Below are 20667 nucleotides of genomic sequence, written 5' to 3'. Positions count from 1 at the left end.
ATGTAAGTTACCTTACTTAATAATTATAATATGGTCTGGAGAGAGAGCCCAATGATTATAGGCATCTACCTGCAAAGCATGATGATACACATATGATTTCCCAGTATCCACATAAAGGCAGGTGCACAGTGGCATATGCATCTGGAGTACATTTGTGATGGCAGAAGGCCCTGGCATGTCCATTTATATTCTTTCTTTCTCCCTCCCCTTGCAAATAAACAAGGAAAGTTCTTTTTAAAAAAAAAAATTCTGAAAACAAGAGAAAAAAGGTAGTCCTTTAACAAAACTGTAATCTTTATGTCAAAATTTTTCTATACTGTCATTTTCCAAATTAAAGCTCTGATCTAACCAAAAACTGGTTGCGGGGAGTAGAGATGTGACCTAGCAGTTAAAAGAACTGGCTTGCCCTGCTCTTGTCTGGTTAAATGCATATATTGTCCTCACCAAACTACCCAGTAAGCACTACACTTAATGTTCATATTCGTATATTAATGACCACTGGGATGACCCAAAAGACAACATAGTGCTAAGAAGAAATGACAGAGGAGTGCTCAGCACTGAAACACGTCTATCATACCCTCCGAGGCTAAGGGCCCACAGCAGAAAAGTTGGTGGAAAGAATGTAAGAACTAAAGGAAGGGTACAACTCCTTATAATGCAACTGTCCAAACAGAAATTGGCCTCAATACCCATGACCTTGCAGTGCCTAGCAATACCATCACAAGACCCTCATAAATAGGAGAAAAAGACAATGACATCAAAACAAGAGAGAGACTAATGGAGAGAGGGAGGGGATATGACGGAGTGGAGTTGTGAAGGGGAAAGTGGGTGCGGGGAGGGAATTATGGTTTATTGTCTGTAAGTATAGAAATTGTCAATAATAAAATTATACATTTTTTAAAAAGGCACTGAGCCAGGCGTGGTGTCGCACGCCTTTAATCCCAGCACTCGGGAGGCAGAGGTAGGAGGATCGCCATGAGTTCAAGGCCCCCTGAGACTCCATAGTAAATTCCAGGTCAGCCTGGGCTAGAGTGAGACCCTACCTCGAAAAACCAAAAAAATTTTTAAAAAGGCACTGGCTTGCAAAGCCTGTTGTTCCCAACTCAACTACCCAGTATCCGTGTAAAGCCATATGCACAAAGTGGCACAGGAATACAGAATTTATTTGCAGTGGCAAAAGGCCCTGGTGTGCCCATATTCTCAATATTGTCTCTCTCAAATAAATAGCTTCAGTCCCAACCCGCGGGGGCTGAGATAAGAGATTGCTATGAGTCTGTGCCAGCACTACACAGTGAAGTCTAGGTCAGCCTGGGCTAGAGTGAGACCCTGAGATGAGAGGGGAGACAAGATACCTCTTATCTAGGGATATTCTACATTCATGTCTTTGTTTTATTTTTGTTCTGGATTTTGCTTTTATTTAAAAAAAAAAAAAAAAGTGTTTTGAGCCAGGCGTGGTGGGGCACGCCTTTAACCCCAGCACTTGGGAGGCAGAGGTAGGAGGATCGCTGTTAGTTCAAGGCCACCCTTATACTACATAGTGAATTCCAGGTCAGCCTAGGATACAGTGAAACTCTACCTCACAAAAAAAAAAAGTATTTCATAATTTTATCCAGTAATTTCCTAAAAGAGAATTTGTTTTCAAAAATAAAGTAGGCAAGTGCGGATGAACATGCCTTTAATCCTAGCATTCAGAAAACAGAGGTAGGGGGACTATTGTTGAGTTCAAGGCCAGACTGGGACTTCAGTGTGAGTTCCAGTTCAGTTTTTTGAGTACCTACTGCAAAAAAAAGTATTTGAAAAGATTTTAGGAGTGATATTTAAATTCCTGTAAGCCCTAAAAAAATTACTTAATTGCAAGGCATGCTGACACATGCCTTTAATCCCAGCACTCCAGAGACAGAGGTAGGAAGATCACCGTGAGTTCGAGGCCACCAAGACTACATAGTGAATTTGAGGCCAGACTGGGCTAGAGCAAAACCCTACCTCAAAAAAACAAAACAAAACAAAAAATTACTGCTGAGCATGGTGGCGCATGCCTTTAATCCCAGTACTCAGGAGGCAGAGGTAGGAGGATCACAGTGAGTTCAAGGCCAGCCTGAGCCTACATAGTGAATTCTAGGTCAGCCTGGGCTAGAATGAAACCTTACCTCAAAAAAAAAAAAAAAATACTGCCTACTTTATGTAATCATTTATTTATTTACTTAAAAGAGAAAATGGGCATGCCAGGGTTCCTAACTACTGCAAACAAACTCCAGACTCTTGACTACCTTGGACATCTGGCTTACTTGTGTCCTAGGGAACTGAACCTGGGTCCTTTGGCTTTGCAGAAAAGTTCGTTAACCCCTAAGCCATCTCTCCAGCCCCTAATTTACTTTTTGATATTTTCATACATTACCCTCCTACCTCCCCCCCACACCTTTCTCCTTATGGAATTTGATCTTTTTCTTTTTGAGACAGTCTCATGGTATAACCCTGACTAGCTTTGAACTAACTCATGGCACTCCTGTCTCAGCTTCCTAAGTACTTGGCATATGCCATCCTATACCCATATACCCCAACACTCAGATATATCTTTATATAAATATCATTTTGCATACTATAAGGTCTCTCTGGTAAACAACACGGATTTTGTTGTGATTGGGTTTGAGGAGATGGAGTTTAAAGCAGCATCTCAATCTAGCCCAGGGTAACCTGTAGCCCAGGTTGCCTTGAACTTTTTCAAAAATATTTTTATTTACTTGAGAGTGACAGAGAAAGAGAGAATGGGTGTGCCAGGACCTCCAACCAATGTAAGAGAACTCCAGATGCATGCACCATGTGCATCTGGCTTATGTGGGTCCCAGGAGTTGAATCTGGGTCCTTAGCCTTTGCAGGCAAGGGCCTTAACTGCTAATCCATCCTTCCAGGCCAGCAATGCTGATTTTTTAAATATTTTATTTATTTATAAACAGAGAAAGAGAAAGAGAAACTAAGCATGCTAGGGCTCCTTACCATTACAAACTAAATGCAGACATGTGAGCCACTTTGTACATCTGGCTTATGTGGGTACTGAGGAACTGAACCTGGGCCATCAATCTTTGCAAGCAAGCACCTTTAAATGCTGAGCCATCTTTCCAGCTCCCAACATGCTGATTTTCAAAGTGCTACTATTTCAAAACATCCTAGTAGGAGCATCTTTTAAAACAAAATGATGGCAACTAGACAAAATGATCTTTTTCTAATCAGTGCCAGTAAGAAAAAATGATAGTTAGGGCTGGAGAGAGGGCTTAGCAGTCAAGCAATTGCCTTTGAAGTCTAAGGACCCTGGTTCGAGGCTTGAACCCCCACGTAAGCCAGATGCACAAGGTGGCACATGCATCTGGAGTTTTTTTGCAGTTGCTGGAGGCCCTGATGTGCCCATCCCCACCCCCACCCTACCTCTTTTCTCTCTGTGTCTGTCACTCTCAAATAAATAAATAAAAATAAAAATAAACTGGGTGTGACGGCACATGTCTTTAATCCCAGCACTTGGGAGGCAGAGGTAGGAGGATTGCTGTGAGTTTGAGGCCACCCTGAGACTATATCGTGAATTCCAGGTCAGCCTGAGCTAGTGTGAGACCCTACCTTGAAAGACCAAAAATAAAATGAAAATAAATTTAAATAAATAAATGATATTTAAATAATAAGCATATTTATATTCAATATCTTCCAATATAATTGTTAAAGAAGTTAAGAGTAACGATTTGGTACAATATGACAACTAGATAAACTATGATTACTTCTTAAAAATGTTTCAATTTGAGAGAGAGAGAGAGGCAGAGAAAGAAAAAAAGGAGGGAAGGAGAGTATGAGCACATCAGGGCATTTTACCACAGTACACAAACTCCAAATGCATATGCCATTTTGTGTATCTGACTTTAAAATATTTAATTTCTTTGTTTATTTGAGAGGGAGAAAGATGGGGAGAAAGAGCGCAATCTAGGGCTCTAGCCACTGTTAACCAACTCCAGATGCATGCGACCCCTGTTCATCTGGCTTACATGGGTCCTGGAGAGTCAAACAGGGATCTTCTGGCTTTGGAGGCAAGCGCCTTAACTGCTAAGCCATCTCGCCAGCCTGTGTATCTGACTTTATGTAGGTACTAAAGAATTGAACATGAGTCATCAGAGTTGGTAAGCAAATGCCTTTGCCACTAAGCCATCTCTGCAACTCATGACTATTTTTTTTTTAATTTTTTCTTGTTTATTTTTTGATTTACTTATTTGAGAGAGAGAAGGTGGCAGAGAGAGAATGGGCGTGCCAGGGCTTCCAGCCACTGCAAACGAATTCTAGACACATGCGCCCCTTGTGTATCTGGCTAACATGGGTCCTGGAAATCGAGCCTCGAACCGGGGTCCTTAAGCTTCACAGGCAAGCGCTTAACCGCTAAGCCATCTCTCCAGCCCTCATGACTACTTTTAACAACAGAAAAATAAAGATACAAATATTTAAGCCAAAGTTAAGACATTTCTACATAACAGTGAAGCCTTCCACAAAAAACCTAGAATCTAAGTACATATTATATTCCAAAGGTTTATCACTAACATGTTCTAAAAAATGTATTAAAGACAGGGGTGATGGTGCACACCTGTAATCCCAACACTCAGGAGGCAGAGGTAGGATGACTGCCATGAGTTCAAAGCCAGCCTGGGACTACATATTGAATTCCAGGTCAGCCTGGGCAATGAGACCCTACCTCGGAAAAAAAAAATTCACCAAACAAAAAGTATTACAAGGGCTGGAGAGATGACTTATCAGTTAAGGTAGCCTGCAAAACCAAAAGACCCAGGTTCAATTCCCCAGGATCCACATAAACCAGATGCACATGGCACATGTAATCTATAGTTCATTTCAGTGGCTAGAGGCCCTAGTGTATGCTCATTCTCTCTCTTTTTCTCTCTTTCTTTCTCTCTCCCTCTTTCTCTCAGTAATAAATAAATAATGTTTAAAAAAGAAAATGGATTGCTATAGTTGTATTAATAAAAGTATTATAAAAAATATTCTTAAATCCAGGCATGGTGGCACATGCCTTTGATCCCAGCACTCGGAAGGCAGAGGTAGGAGGATCTCCATGAGTTCGAGGCCACCTTGAAACTACATAGTTAATTCCAGGTCAGCCTGGACCAGTGAGAGACCCTACCTCAAAAAAAAAAAAAAAAAAAAAAAACATATATCTTCTTAAGCTGGATGTGGCAGTGCACGCCCTTAATATAACCCAGCACTCAGGAGGCAGAAGTAGGAGAATCACTGTGAGTTCAAGGGCACCCTGAGATTACAGAGTGAATTCCAGATCAGCCTGAGCTAGAGTGAGACCCTACCTCAAAAATAGAGAAGAAAAAAAAAAAAGAATAACATGGTCTGAGGATGTAAATTCAGCACTAGAGTGCAACATACCTAGAGTATACAATACCGTGGGTGCAATCATTCCCAACACTTACCCCCAATCCCTTCCAAGGCCAAAGGTGCTCTGAATCTTAATAGTTCTGGAAACTCCATACAATCATGGGTCAGTTTACATGGAGCTTTCAAATAAATAAAAATTACTTTTGGGGCTGGAGAAATGTCTCAGCAGTTGAAGGCGCTTGCCTGCAAAGCCTGCTGGCCAGGATTCACTTCCCCAGTAACCTTGTAGAGCCAGATGCACAAAGTGACACAAGTATCTGGAGTTCATTTGCACTGATAAAATACCCTGGTGCATCTATATGTTCTCTTTCTCAGTCTCTGCTTGCAAATAAAAATATCCTTAAAAGAAAGAAACATTGCCGGGCGTGGTGGCGCATGCCTTTAATCCCAGCACTCAGGAGGCAGAGGCAGGAGGATCACCATGAGTTCAAGGCTACCCTGAGACTACATAGTGAAGTCCAGGTCAGCCTGGACCAGAGAGAGACCCTACCTTAAAAAACCAAAAACAGAAAAAAAGAAAAAAAATTTAAGTTGTTTAAAATTTTAAATATATATATGTATTTCTATCTTTCCCATGTTAATAGCCAATTCTACTATATAACAAATGTAAATTATCTGAGTTAGCTATAAGAATACTTCTTTATTTTAATGAAGATTAACATAATATGTGCAAGTTCAGTGTTAAGTTTATATCGATATTCAAAGCTGTATGGTAAACACACACATATATGCAAGAATTTGGAATGTAACAGTTGCCTAGACATTCTGGAAATGGAAGGTATGTGCATTAAGGACAGAGGTAAAAGTACAATCCTCTGTCAAGAAATAAGATGAAAGGGGGCTGGAGGAATGGCTTAGCAGTTAAGGTTTTTGCATGCAAAGCCAAAGGACCCAGGTTCGACTCCCCAGGACCCACGTAAGCCAGATGCACAAGGGGGCACATGCATCTGAGGTTCATGTGCAGTGGCTGGAGGCCTTGGCACACCCATTCATATTCATTCATCCTCATTCTCTCTTTCTTTCTCTCTCTTCCCCCATCTTTCTCTGTCAAACAAACAAACAAATAAATAAATAAATAAGAAATAAGATGAGGGCTGGAGAGATGGCTTAGCGGTTAAGCACTTGCCTGTGAATCCTAAGGACCCTGGTTCGAGGCTCGATTCCCCAGGACCCACATTAGCCAGATGCACAAGGGGACACACGCGTCTGGAGTACGTTCGCAGCAGCTAGAGACCCTGGCACGCCCATTCTCTCCTCTCTCTCTCCCTCTGACTCTTTTTCCCTCTGTCTGTCGCTCTCAAATAAATAAATTTTAAAAAAATAAACAAAAATTTTTAAAAAAAGAAATAAGATGAAAGAAAATAACTTCTACTTAAATTTCACTTATTACATGATATCTAGTGTATTTTAACTAAAAAATCAGTCTAAAACGATATCGCCATTCAATTTATCTTAAAATTTTTTAAGTAAAAGTTTCTTTCAAGCATAAAAATTAAAACATGAAATCTATCAGCTACAGGTTTCATATTTGAAAAACAATTTACTTGCTCAATATTGTGAAAAAATAAATATTAAAGTTACCTGAGCCTAAGGTAAAAAGAAGACTTCAAGGAAGTGAATGCTGTTGAGGTGAGAAAGAAACCATGGTTGAGTTTCTACCTTTCATAGGCTTCAGAAACTCAATCCCACGTCAATCACTTATGCCATCGAATTCCTACAATAAAACACAAATACAATGAACAAAACACATTACTTAGGGAGACAAAAAAATGCTATACAAATATAGTATGTGCAAACTGGTATGAATTCTGAAGTGATCGCTTCATCCATCCAGGAAGCAATTTGTGAATGACAACGCATGGACTTGCTATTTAGGTATGAACTGGGAAAATGCAGCAGTGATAAGTAGTCAGACAGGAACAACCCCACCTTATTAAAAAATAATCTGTGATGGAGAATGGAATTTCAGAGGGGAAAATATTACCATGGGATATTTTTATAATCATGCAAAATGTTAATAAAAATTGTGAAAAGATAAAAAATTAAATTAAATTTTAAAAAATAATCTGCATAGGATTGGAGATACGGCTTAGTGGTTGAAGCACTTGGCTGTGAAGCCTAAGGACCCAGGTTCTATTCCCCAGGACCCATGTAAGCCAGATGCACAAGTGGCACATGCATCTGGAGTTTATTTACAGTGGCTAGAGGCCCTGGCATACCCATTCTCTCTCTCTTTCCAAATCTCTCCCAAATAAATAAATAAAATAAAATAATCTGCATAGACCTACAGTTTAAAACTCAGACAACAAATATTGGCGAACATGTGGGGGAAAAGGAACCCTCATCCACTGTTGGTGGGAATGTGAACTTGTACAACCACTATGGAAATCAATATGGAGATTCCTGTAAAGGATGAACATAGAGCTACCAACAGACCCAGTTATTCCCTTACTGGACATTTATCCTAAATGCTCCATGCTGCACTACACAGATATTTGCTCAACCATGTTTATAGATGCTCAATTCATTATAGCTAACAACTGGAATTAGGTGTCCATTATTGGATGAATGAATAACAAAGTTGCGATACATTTATGCAATGGAATTCTACTCAGAAGTAAGGAAAAAATAATAGTACAATGAAATTTGTAGAAAAATGGACAGACTTAGAACAGATCATACTCAGCGAACTCACACAATCACAGAAACACAAATGTCATGGTCTCACTTAACTGCAGTTCCTAACCTGGACCAGCTCAAGTTGCTACCATACCTGATAGGCAATTCAAGGCCCAGACAATAGGGATGGAAGGGTTTGGGGGAAGGGGAAGGTGGGGAAAAAACAAACAGAAACATAAATCCAAAATGAAATGGTAACATGGAAACCCTTATTCTTGGAGATAGACTAAAAGATATAACCTTCAACAGGAATAAGGGGTAAGCACCTGAAAAGAACAGCCCTGGAGAGAGTGGAATGAAGCCTTAAAAAAAAAAAAAAAAATACACATACATATATAAACACACACACACACAGAGTAATTTTTTTGTTCCTGGCCTGTAATTCCCAGTAACAGAAATTGGTTGCTAGAGAGAGCTGTTGATCAGAGAGACCTATGAGGTCCCCAAATCAAGACAGATTTCTGTCAAAGCACTTGATTACCTGCCTGAAGCAAAAGGTAAGACCCAATTGCTGAAGACACCATATGCTGCCAACACAAAGCATTGAGACCTGGCTGGAATCCAGAAGAGAGCCAGTCCCCAGCACTACATGAGCTACTAGGGGAAAGTGGCCAACAACAGTCTGAGCAACCAGGGGTAAGCTACTCAAAAGCAAACACCCTGACAAGATGTACACACCAGTGCAATAGTGGCACACAGCCTTGATGAGTAACCAGTTGCTTTCTGATTGGCTAAGTGATCCACTCAATGTAAAGGAACCCACATCTGGAATTGGGAACCACATCAGAATCCTATGGAGACAAAGACTATGCTCTCCAGTGTTGAGTTCTCACTAATCTTTGGCTAAAAAATGGGTTACATACATCAAATTCTCCCTAAATTAATAAAGCTTATCCCATTTAAACTATGCTGACTTCACTCTCCATTGGAGAATCTCTTCTTTTTCAAAAGGCAGCGAGATTCAAAGAAATAAACCACCCCTCACACTACAGCCAAGCCACAGCTGAAACCACAGAGGAACTGGGGAAACGAGCAAGAGCACTGCTGCCATGGTGAACATGACAATCAGCACCAGGATACCCTCAGGACCCTGAGGACACTCAACGCCTACCAAAACAGAGATCCAGAGGCTCCTAAGAGCTCATCACTGAAGTAGACTTAAAACTCACCCAACATGGCTCAGGGAATTTTGAGGAAGGGGGTGGAAAGAATGTGAGAGCCACAGGTTGAGACATCATGCCCAGAGGTATTCCCTCCCCACAAAAAATAAACTAATTAAATAACTGATTGCTGCTCCCACAACATATAAACCACAACCCCATGGGGAATATCAGCAACCTCAATGAGGAGGGTCCCCAGCGGAATGGAGGCAGGGACAAGGGAAAAGAGGGTACCAACACATGATGTATCTATTCAAAATATGTTGTTAATACTATATATATATATAAAGAAAAAGATTCAGCAACCAACCACTTAATGATGCCATTTTTTCTGCTTTGTACAAAAAACAAAATGCAGGCTCTGCAAGTAACAAGCACAACTAGCAACATAAAAAACAACTGTGCATTCAAAACAAAGAGTATAATTCTAAAATCATATTAAGGGCCTAGATACCAAAATCTTGAAAACAAAGTTATTATGGACAAGAAAAAGTAAACAAAATAATGGAACCAAACATGCAGAAAATGTGGAATATAGCCAAAATCAAAGACCACAGTATGTATGTATGTATGTGTGTGTATGTATGTATGTGTGTGTGTATATAGATAGACATACATACATACATACATACATACATACATACATACATGTGTGTGTGTATATACACATATATTTATTTATTTATTTCCTGACAGTAAGGATTCCTGAGCAAAGTATCAAACTAAAAATTTTATTGGCCGGGCGTGGTGGCGCACGCCTTTAATCCCAGCACTCGGCAGGCAGAGGTAGGAGGATCGCCATGAGTTCGAGGCCACCCTGAGAGTACAGAGTTAATTCCAGGTCAGCCTGGACCCGAGTGAGACCCTACCTTGAAAAACAAAAAAAAAATAAAATAAAATAAAATAAAATAAAAATTTTATTCATGCCAGGTGTTTAATACCAGCGCCCAGGAGGCAGAGGCAGGATTGTCTTGAGTTTGAGGCCACTCTGTGACTACTAGTAAATTCCAGGTCAGCCTAGGCTACAGTAAGACCCTACTTCAAAAACAAAATGTTTGTTTGTTTTTTTAATCAAATTTGCTACCCTGGAGTCCCAAAAATGAATTATATTAATTCCTTCATAGGAAGCTTAGAGATAGATAAAACAGCCTATGATTTTTATCTTTTTTTTTTTTTTTTTTTTGGTTTTTCGAGGTAAGGTCTCACTCTAGCCCAGGCTGACCTGGAATTCACTATGGAGTCTCAGGGTGGCCTCGAACTCACGGCGATCCTCCTACCTCTGCCTCCCGAGTGCTGGGATTAAAGGCGTGCGCCACCACGCCCGGCTTAGCCTATGATTTTATATCAGTTTAAAACAGTACAAAAGAAGAGGGCTGGAGAGATGGCTCAGTGGTGAAGGCACTTGCCTACAAAGCCTAGCAACCCAGGTTCAACTCCCCTGTACCCACTTATAGCCAGATGCACAATGGCGCAGGCATCTGAAGTTCATTTGTACTGGCTAGAGGGCCTGGTGCACCCATTTTCTCTGAGACCTCCTCCTCCCGCCCCCATCTCTTTTCTCTCTCCTCTCTGTCTCCCTGCTTACAAATAAATAATTTTTAAAAAAAAAAAAAAAAAGCTGGTTGTGGTGGCGCACGCCGGTAGGATGTTGCTGAAGAGGCAGAGGCAGGAGGATCATGAGTTCGAGGCCAGCCTGGGCTACACATTTTGCCGGGCATGGTGGCGCACGCCTTTAATCCCAGCACTCAGGAGGCAGAGGTAGGAGGATTGCCGTGAGTTCAAGGCCACCCTGAGACTCCATAGTGAATTCCAGGTCAGCCTGGGCTGGAGTAAGACCCTACCTCGAAAAACCAAAAAAAAAAAAAGAGAGAGAGAGAACTACCAGGCATGGTGACACACGCCTTTAATCCCATCACTCGGGACGCAGGGATGGGAGGATCATTATGAGTATGAGGTCACCCTGAGGACTACATGGTGAATTCCAGGTCAGCCTGGGCCACAGCAAGACCCTACCTTGAAAAAAAAATTATAATTTTGGCTGGAGAAATGCTCTAAAAAGCCTAATGACCTGGGCTCAATTCCTCAGTACTCATGTAAAGCGAGATGCACAAAGTGCACATGTATCTGGAGTTCATTTGCAGTGGTAAGAGGCCCTGATGCACCCATTCTCTTTTTATTTATTATCTCCTTACAGATAAATAAGTTGCTTTAAAAAGCAATAATAGCCGGGCGTGGTGGCGCACGCCTTTAATCCCAGCACTCGGGAGGCAGAGGTAGGAGGATCTCCGAGAGTTCGAGGCCACCCTGAGACTACATAGTGAATTCCAGGTCAGCCTGAGCCAGAGTGAGACCCTACCTCGAAAACCAAAAAAAAAAAAAAAAAAGCAATAATACCCTTGCCTACCTAAAGCAAATCCAGTAATAATTCCATTTATGAACTTCTGATATAGATTTAGAAGATACAAATATTTACCACTTGGCATTTTTCCATTTCAGAATTTTCCTGGATATTAATGCTTAGTTTATTTTCCTAAATAAAACTTTAGCACAAAATAAAATTTGTTGCTCTTTTTCAATAGGAGCACAGCCTATATAAGCCATACTATAAACAACAACAGCAATAATAACCTAAAGAATAAGGAACAATCTACAATTATTATAATATATGCACTGGGCACTGGGTATTATGCAAAACACCCGACTTTCAACAGTTAGTTACAAAACACACAAAATCAGAAAATGTAACTGATATTGATAGTGACTCATATTCATGAAAACTAGCAGTATATAAAAACTGTCTGTCAATGTCTTTGGTATGCTGGCTTAAACGAACAAAAATTTCAAACATTGTTACAGATATGTTAAATAAACTAATGATTTAAATTTGTTTTAATTATAAAAATAATCCAATATGGGCTGGAGAGATGGCTTAGCCATTAAAGGCAATTGCTTGCAAAGCTTGCTAGCCTGGGTTGACCCCAGCTTAGATTCTATAGTACCCATGTGAAGCCAGATGCACAAAGTGGTACATGTTTCTGGAGTTTGTTTCCAAAAGCTGAAGGCCCTAGTGTATCCATTCACTCATAATTTATATTCATTCTCTTTCTCCCATTGTAAATAAATATATTTATTTTGGTTTTTTAAGGTAGGGTCTCACTCTAGCCCAGGCTGATCTGGAATTCAATATGTAGTCTCAGGCTGGCCTTGAACTCATGGTGACCATCCTACCTCTGCCTCCAGAGTGCTGGATTCAAATATCAAATATCAAATACCACACCCAGCTTTGATTATTTTATTATTTTTAAACAATTTTTTAATATTTTATTTACTTATTTGAAAGAGTGAAAGAGGCACAGAGAGAGAAAAAAAATGGGCACACCAGGGCTTCCAGCTACTACAAACGAACTCCAACACATGTACAAACTTGTACATCTGGCTTATGTGGGTCTTGGGCAATAGAGCCTGGATCCTTTGGCTTTTCAGACAAGCGCCTTAACTACTAAGCCATCTCTCCAGCCCTAAAATATTTTTAATTTAAAAATACACAATCAGATAATACGGAGTCTCGATAAAGCAAAGAAATTATGTGAAAGAACCAAATGCAAATTGTGGAACTGAAGCATAAGGTAACTGAAATACAAAAATACAACAGATTCAAAATCAAAGAAAACCACTACCCTTAGTAAGGTATGCTGGGCATGGTTGCGCATGCCTTTAATCCCAGCACTTGGGAGGCAGAGGTAGGAGGACAAAAAGGCAGAGAGAGAGAGAGAGAGAGAGAATGGGTGCGCCAGGGCCTCCAGCCACTGCAAACAAACTCCAAACGTGTGTTCCCCCTTTGTGCATCTGGCTAACGTGGGTCCTGGGGAATCGAGCCTCGAACCAGGGTCCTTAGGCTTCACAGGCAAGCGATTAACCACTAAGCCACCTCTACAGCCTGGCTATACTATTTTTAAAGGAGAAATGAGTGCACAGATTCAAGAAGCTCAAAGAATTTCAGGTGTAATAGTCACTGAGACTTGTATATGCTAAAAGTAAAACCATAAAAAGCAAACACAAAAAGCAGGAGGGTATGAATGACAGCATAAGCATGAGTTCAATATCAGGCTGGGGAGATGGTTCATCAGTTAAAGATGCTTGCCTGCAAAACCTGATGGCCTGGATTAGATTCCCTAGTACCCATGTTAAAGCCAGATGCACAAAATGGCACATGCACCAATATTCTCTTTCTCTCTCTCCTTGCAAATAAATAAATAGAAATAATATTTTAATAGGTCAAGGTCATATTGGAATATATAGCAAGCAACCAGACGAGTGTGTGTGTGTGTGTGTGTGTGTGTGTGTGTGTGTGTGTGTGGTTTATTTATTTATGTAGCAGTATCAGACTATTCATATATAATGTTTGTTCTATAATACAAGTGGTGTAAGTGGAAAAACAGACTATCCTTGTAAATGCAGGGTTTGAAGTAAGTGCCTGTGTTCATGTACAGGGATGTGGACAACTATCACAAGTAAAAAAATAAAAGCGGAATAAAACAATGTTGAGCCAGGTATGGTTTACACCTACAATCCCAGCACTTGGGAGACTGAGGCAAGAGGATCAGAAACAAATTCAAGACGACTCTGGAGATCTAGGCCACACAGACTGTCTCAAACCAAACAAACAAAATGTTGAATTACCTCTATAAAATATGTCAGACAAATGCCCATCCTGCCAGATAACTTGGCTGAAATACCAAACTGTTGATTCCACTCTTCTATCCTAAAAAAGTATAGAAATACAAGTTAGCCCCCAGAAGAATGAAGATTAGACAGTCTTAAAACTAAGCAAAATAGTGATAGCTAAATATAAAAAAAATCTAATAAAATCTTTCTGTAGTACATACTGTATATTAAGTATCAACAACAGCAACTAAGTTCAACTACAATGACATATCAGAAATGGTTATGACAAAGATAATAAATTGAATATACTCAAATTTAATTTCTAGTTAAGGACTATGATTTTTTTTAAAGGCAAGAAAATAATTCTGAATTATATAAAACTGGGGGTGGGGGGAGCCAGGCCTTTAACCCCAGCACTTAGGAAGCAGAAGTAGGAGGATTGCCACAAGTGTGAGGCTACCCTGAGAATACATAGTAAATTCCAGGTCAGCCTGTGTTAGAGCAAGACCCTACTTTCAGGAGGAAAAAAAAAAACTAGGGGGGCATAAATGTGTTACTATACTAGGAATGGTAGGGCACCCTGTAACCAAACACTCTGAAGAGGTTGAGGCAAAAGGTCACAAGTGTTGGACAGTGTGAGTTACACATCAGGAAACTTGGTGTAAGTGAATGAGGAGAGGGGAAAGGAGGGGAGAACTGTGATGGTTCACAACTATAATTCTAGCACTGGGGAGGCTGCAGTAGAAGGATGGAAGATTGTTGTAGTGTGAAACTAGCCTGAACCTCAAAGTAAGTTCCATTTCAGCCTGGACTAGAGTAAAATTCTGCCTCAATGAATGAATGATCATATGTTGATGTCTTCAATGTGTGAGAGTCCATTGCCCAAGTAGTACTATTTCTTGATAAAATTCCACAGTAACATTTCCCTCTGCTGAAAAGTATTAATAAGGATAGTTTTTGTGAAATGTTGGTGGATCAAGCTATTACACTAGGACTCAAGAGGCTGAGGAGACTGCATGGGTCTGAGAACAATCTAAGCTACATAGGGAGTTCAGGGCCAGCCAGTACATAACAAGGCCCTGTGACAAAAAGGAGGGTGGGGATGTAGCTCAGCTGGTAGAGTGCTTGCCTAGCATGCACTTGACCCTGAAATCAAACACCACCTCTGCATAATCCTGCGTAGTGCTAGCACTTGGGAGTGGAGGCAGGAATTTAATTAATCATCACAACTACCTAGGAAGTTTGTGACTATCCTGGGGCCACATGTGCTATGATCAACCACTATAAAAAATTAACACTGCAATGATATCTGCCAATACTGGGCACAAGTAATTTTTTTTCATTATTAACTGTGATATTTTTCCAGGCTTATGAAATGAAATGAAGGTCGTGAAAATTTAAAGCCGAACTATCAAAAACAAAGAATAAGCCAAAAAAATTTTATTCACAAACATCATATACGGCATTTTTGCCTACCAGCCCTAACAGATTAAGACTCAATAGATACCCTTCAAACCAAAAAAGCTGTAAAATTAATTCTAGAAAATAACAAGTACAGAAATTCAAAGTTCTGTTTATATACTTTTTAAAATATTTACTTATTTATTTGAGACAGGGAGAGAGAGAAAGAGGGCGGATGGATGTGCAACAGTCTCTAGCCACTACAAACGAACTTCAGATACATATGCCACCTTGAGCATCTGGTTAATGTTGGATCTGAAGAGTCAAACCTGGGTCCTTAGGCTTAGTAGGTAAGCATCTTAACCGGTAAGCCATCTCTCCAGCTTTGTTTATACAATTTTGATCAAAGGGTATATAACTTAGCATGGGCTGAAGAGATGATTCAGCAGTTAAGGCTCTTGACTTATAACTTAGCATTTTCTAGACCCCAATCAATAGTTCAGTTTTAAACTAGTTATAAATAAAAAAACAATTAAAAACAAACGCACTTTGAGATAATTTGTTTCATGGGCTGGAGATAAAAGCTGAGTGAATTACCATGGGATGTATTTTATAATCATGGAAAATGTTAATAAAAATTTTAAAAAAAAAAAAGCTGAGTGACAGAGTGCTAAGCTACCATGGCTAAGGCCCTGAGTCCACCCCAGCACCTAAAGGGCCCAGGTTCAATTCTCCAGGCCCCACGTAAGCCAGATGCACATGATGGTGCAGGTGTCTGGAGTTCTTTTGCAGTGGCTCGAAGACCTGGCATGCCAATTCTGTCTCTCCCCCTCTCTGTCTCTAATAACTAAATAAAAATAAATTTTTAAAAATTAAAGAGAAAATTTGAAATTGTTACCTCCTCCCTGAGGAGCTACTGGCAGTTAATGGTTGCTAAGAAAGGGAGAGTCATTTTCTTCAATAGTATTGTCAGTCACTGGTAGACTGCTCATGTTCCATTAAATAATTCCCCTGACCCTGCTAATACAAACAACCCTAATTAAACTCGGTGAATCACAAATAATAACAATAGAAGGGACTAGTTAGGAAGAAGGAATTGAAAGGGAAACCAAGAAGGTAATGAAAGGTGAAGAATATAATCAAAATACATGTATACAAATGTCATTAATTTCAAAATAAAAGGAAAATATGGCCAGCTGTGGTGGCACACGCCTTTAATACCAGCACTCAGAAAGTAGAAATAAGAGGATTGCCATGAGTTTGAGGCCACCCTGAAACTACATAGTGAATTCCAAATAAGCCTGAGCTAGGGTGTAACACTAACTTGAAAACCTAAAATAGAAAAAAAAGGGAAAATATGAAATATACTTACTTAACAACTGTACATGGTGGCATATGCCTATAATCCAAGTACTTGGAAGGCAGAGGTAGTAGGATCACTATGAGAGCCCAAAGCCAACCTGGGACTACAGAGTAAGTTCCAGGTCAGCCTGGACTAGAGTGACACCCTGCCTAGAATAAACTAAATTAAAAAAAAAAAAAGAAAGAAAGAAAAAGAAAACAAGAGAGGGCAGGAGAGAAGGCATAGCAGTTAAGCACGTGCCTGTGAAGTCTAAGGACCCCGGTTCAAGGCTCAATTCCCCAGGACCCACATAAACCAGATGCACAAAGTGGAGCATGCATCTGGAGTTCACTTGCAGTGGCTGGAGGCTCTGGTGCACCCATTCTCATTCTAATTCTCATTCACATTCATTCTCTCTCTCCCCTCCTCCCCCCTTTCTCTGCCACTCTCAAATAAATAAATTAAATTAATTTTTAAAGAGTCCAGCCTGGGCTAAGAAACTATGGAAAAACTAAAAGGGGCCTGGGGACATTGCCTGGTGGACCAAGTGCTTATTGTGCAAGCATGAGAACCAGAATTCAGATCCTCACACCTACATAGAAGCTAGAAACTGGGCCAGGCTTCTGTAATTACAACACAGCTACAGAGAGATGAGAGGCAGAGCCAAAAGAAGCCCTGAAAGGTCCAAGGACCAGCTAGCCTGGGCAACAAAACAGTGACCAGACAGAGACTGCCTCAAATGAGGTACAGGCAAAGGCCAACACCCAAAAGTTGCACTCTGACCTACACACATTGTAGCATAACTGCACTCACACCTAGGAACATCGCACACACACAAACACACACAAGGAAGGAGTAAGTAAATGTAAATGCTAGTAGGCCCAAAACAGTCATATTCCAAGTCATCTTTTGAGAAGATTTATACTAGATACTGGTCACACAACAGGAAGTGTAGCTACCTACACAGAAGAGAAATGGTAGGACCCTGACCTACGGGAATCAATCATCTGATTAGGAAACTGGATTTTGCCTTAAATCAGAAAGTGCTGGAGGGGTGACACAGCAGTGAAGGCACTTACCTGTGAAGCCAAAGGACCCAGGTTCAATTCCCCAGTATCCACATAAGCCAGATACACAGTGGCACATGCTTCTGGACTTTGTTTGCAGTTGCTAGATACCCTGGTATGCCCATTCTGTCTGTCTCTCTTCTCCCCCTCCCTCTCTCTCTTTCTCTGCTTGCAAATAAATAAATATTAAAAAAAAAAAAAAAAGCACCTGGCATGGTGGTGCACACCTTTAATCCCAGCAGCGGTAGAAGGATCGCTGTGAGTTCAAGGCTGGCTTAGAACTAAAGAGTGAGTTCCAGGTCAGCCTAGGCTATAGCAAAATTCTACCTTGGGGGAAAAAAAGAAAAAGAAAGAATTAGAAAATACCTCAAGAAGTGATGCAAAGAAGCCTAATGATTTGTATATAATTCCAGAAACTACATTAAGCCTAATTGCCTCATGAAAGACATTTATCTCATGCATTTTTTTTACAAGAGAAAAAGAGAGAACTGGCACTTGCCAGGACTTCCAGCCACTACAACTGAACTCCAGATGCATGCACCACCTTGTGCACATACATCATCTTGTGCATCTGGCTCATGTGGGTCTGGGGAATTGAACATGGGTCCTTGGGCTTTGCAGGCCAAGAGTCTTACTGCTAAATCATCTCTCCAGTCAGCCTTGGCTAGAGTGAGACCTTGCTTCAAAAACAAAGCAGCAACAGCAGTTTAAGCAATTATACAGTAACATGGAATAAGTGGGTCTGATTCCTCATGCCTTACCTACCTAAGCTAGGTGTACAATGTAGTGTCTGGAGTTTGTTTGCAGTGGCTGGGAGGCCCTGGCACACCCATTATATCTACTTCTCCCTCTCTCCCTCTCAAATAAATTTTTTTAAAAAACTATAAAACTCAAAATAACACATTATTAAAACTTACTATATGGGTTAAATACAAATATGTAGGTGACAGGAAATAAAATTGTTGAGCTGGAGAGCAGAAAAACAGCCAGGCATGGTGGCACATGCTTATAATCCCAGCACTCAGGGGGCTGAGATAAGAAGCACAAACAGTTTGAGACCAGTGTGGGCTACAAAGTGAGTTTCAGGTCAGCCTGAGCTAGAGTGAGACCCTACCTTGAAAAGCCAAAAAATTAAAATAAATAAAAAAAGAAAGAGAGAGGGAAGGAGGGAGGGAGGGAAGGAAAGGGGAGAGGGGAGAAATGAAATGAAGAAAGAAAGAAAGAATTCATCTCCTCTGAAAAACAGGGGCTAGAAATGGCTCAGTGGTTCACTTGGTTTAAAATGCACATTACCCATGACAAAATTCTATGACATTTCTTATGCCCAAATAAGGGGTTCAATCCTAACTCCAGGAGTAAAACACAGCAAAAGCCCTGAATAGATGTTTCTCCAAGGACAACATTTAAATATCCAACAAAACATGAAAAGATGCTTGTCACCTATAATCCTTAGGGAAATTTAAATAAAATCCAGGCTGCTTGCTTGCAAACATACCTGTCAGAGTTAAGAGTCCTCAGCACCCACACAAAGCCAGATGCTCTCAGAAAAACCCCTTGCATGCCCATTTACACAGAAACACGAGCTTTAGGCCAGTCTGGGACTACAGAGTGAATTCCAGGGCAGCCTGGGCTAGAGTGAGACCCTGTCTTGGGGAAAAAGGGAAAAAAAACAATGTTTTTTTTTTTTTTCCTTTTGCAGGTTTTTTTTGTTTTGTTTTGTTTTTTCGAGGTAGGGTCTCTCCTTATCTACCCCAGACTGACCTGGAACGCACTCTGTAGTTCCAGACTGGCCTCAAAGTCACAGTGATCCTCCTACTCTGCCTCTCAAATGCTGGGATTAAAGGCATGTGCCAGCACACCCAGCTAAAAAAAAAAAAAAAAACTTTTTTTAAGTAATAAAATAAATATCGCCAGACATGGTGGCACATGCCTTTAATCCCAGCACTCAGGAGGCCAAGGTAGGAGGATGCTGTGACTCAAGGCCACCCTGAGACTAGGGGATGAATTCCAGGTCAGCCTGGGCTAAAGCGAGGCCCCCTATCTTGAAAAACAAAAACAACACAAGAAGAGTCAACACAATGCTCAAAGAAATAAACCAGTCACAGACAGTCAAACACTGTAACCCCATATATAGGAAGTATATAAAGTAATGACAGGGCTGTACTGCAGACTGAAGGACGGGCTAAAACTTCCAACCCACAAATCAAGCCAGTTCTTGTTCTTGCCAGTAACCAACCAGCCTTCACCTTGTAGCCCATGAGTGGCACAGGTCTTTAACCCCAGCACTGGGGAGGCAGAGGTAGGAGGATCACCTTGAGTTGAAGGCCACCCTGAGACACCATAGTCAATTCCCCATAACATATATTTAACAGTATCACATCATTAAATATTACTTGATATCAACCAGGAATGCTATAATTTTTTTGTTTTGTTTTCTCAAGGTAGGGTCTCATTGTAGCCCAAGCTGACCTGGAATTTACTATGTAGTCTCAGCATGACTCTGAACCCACAATGATCCTCCTACCTCTGTCTTCTGAGTGCTAGAATTAAAGGTGTGCGCCACCACGCCCAGCAGGAATGCTATAATTGGAAAAAAAAAAAATTATCAGGCTAGAGAGATGGCTTAGAGGCACTTGCCTGCAAAACCAAAGGACCCAGGTTCAATTCCCCAGGACCCATGTAAACCAGATGCACAAGGGGGCACAGTTTGTTTGCAGTAGCTGGAGGCCCTGGTGCACCCATTCTCTATCTATCTCTAATTGTATCTGCCTCTGTCTCTCTCAAATAAATAAAAATAAAATGCAAAAATAAAAGGACAATTATAAGCCTGGCATAGTGGCACATGCCTATAATCCCAGCAAAAGGGGATCTGAGGCAGAATTTCAAATTGAGTACAGTCTGGGCTATATAGCAAGCTGTATCCAAATAAAAA

General features: G+C 40.6%; 1 protein-coding gene and 1 pseudogene across 2 annotated transcripts in view; one reads left to right on the top strand and one right to left on the bottom strand.

Moving 5' to 3' along the window:
* Znf148 (zinc finger protein 148) overlaps positions 1–20667 on the bottom strand; it is a 153300-nt gene that overhangs the window by 101922 nt on the left and 30711 nt on the right. For both annotated transcript variants that reach the window (XM_045146744.1, XM_045146743.1), the window contains exons 2-3: positions 13941–14022; positions 7003–7135 (exon numbers count right to left, since the gene is read on the bottom strand). The gene's annotated coding sequence lies outside the window, so the exon portion shown is untranslated. The remainder of the gene's footprint in view (positions 1–7002; positions 7136–13940; positions 14023–20667) is intronic.
* LOC101616200 overlaps positions 8300–20667 on the top strand; it is a 96330-nt pseudogene continuing 83962 nt past the window's right edge.

This window comes from Jaculus jaculus, chromosome 4, assembly GCF_020740685.1.
Source record: "Jaculus jaculus isolate mJacJac1 chromosome 4, mJacJac1.mat.Y.cur, whole genome shotgun sequence".
NCBI classification, from domain to species: domain Eukaryota; kingdom Metazoa; phylum Chordata; class Mammalia; order Rodentia; family Dipodidae; genus Jaculus; species Jaculus jaculus.
This window is presented reverse-complemented; position numbering and strand designations above follow the sequence as displayed.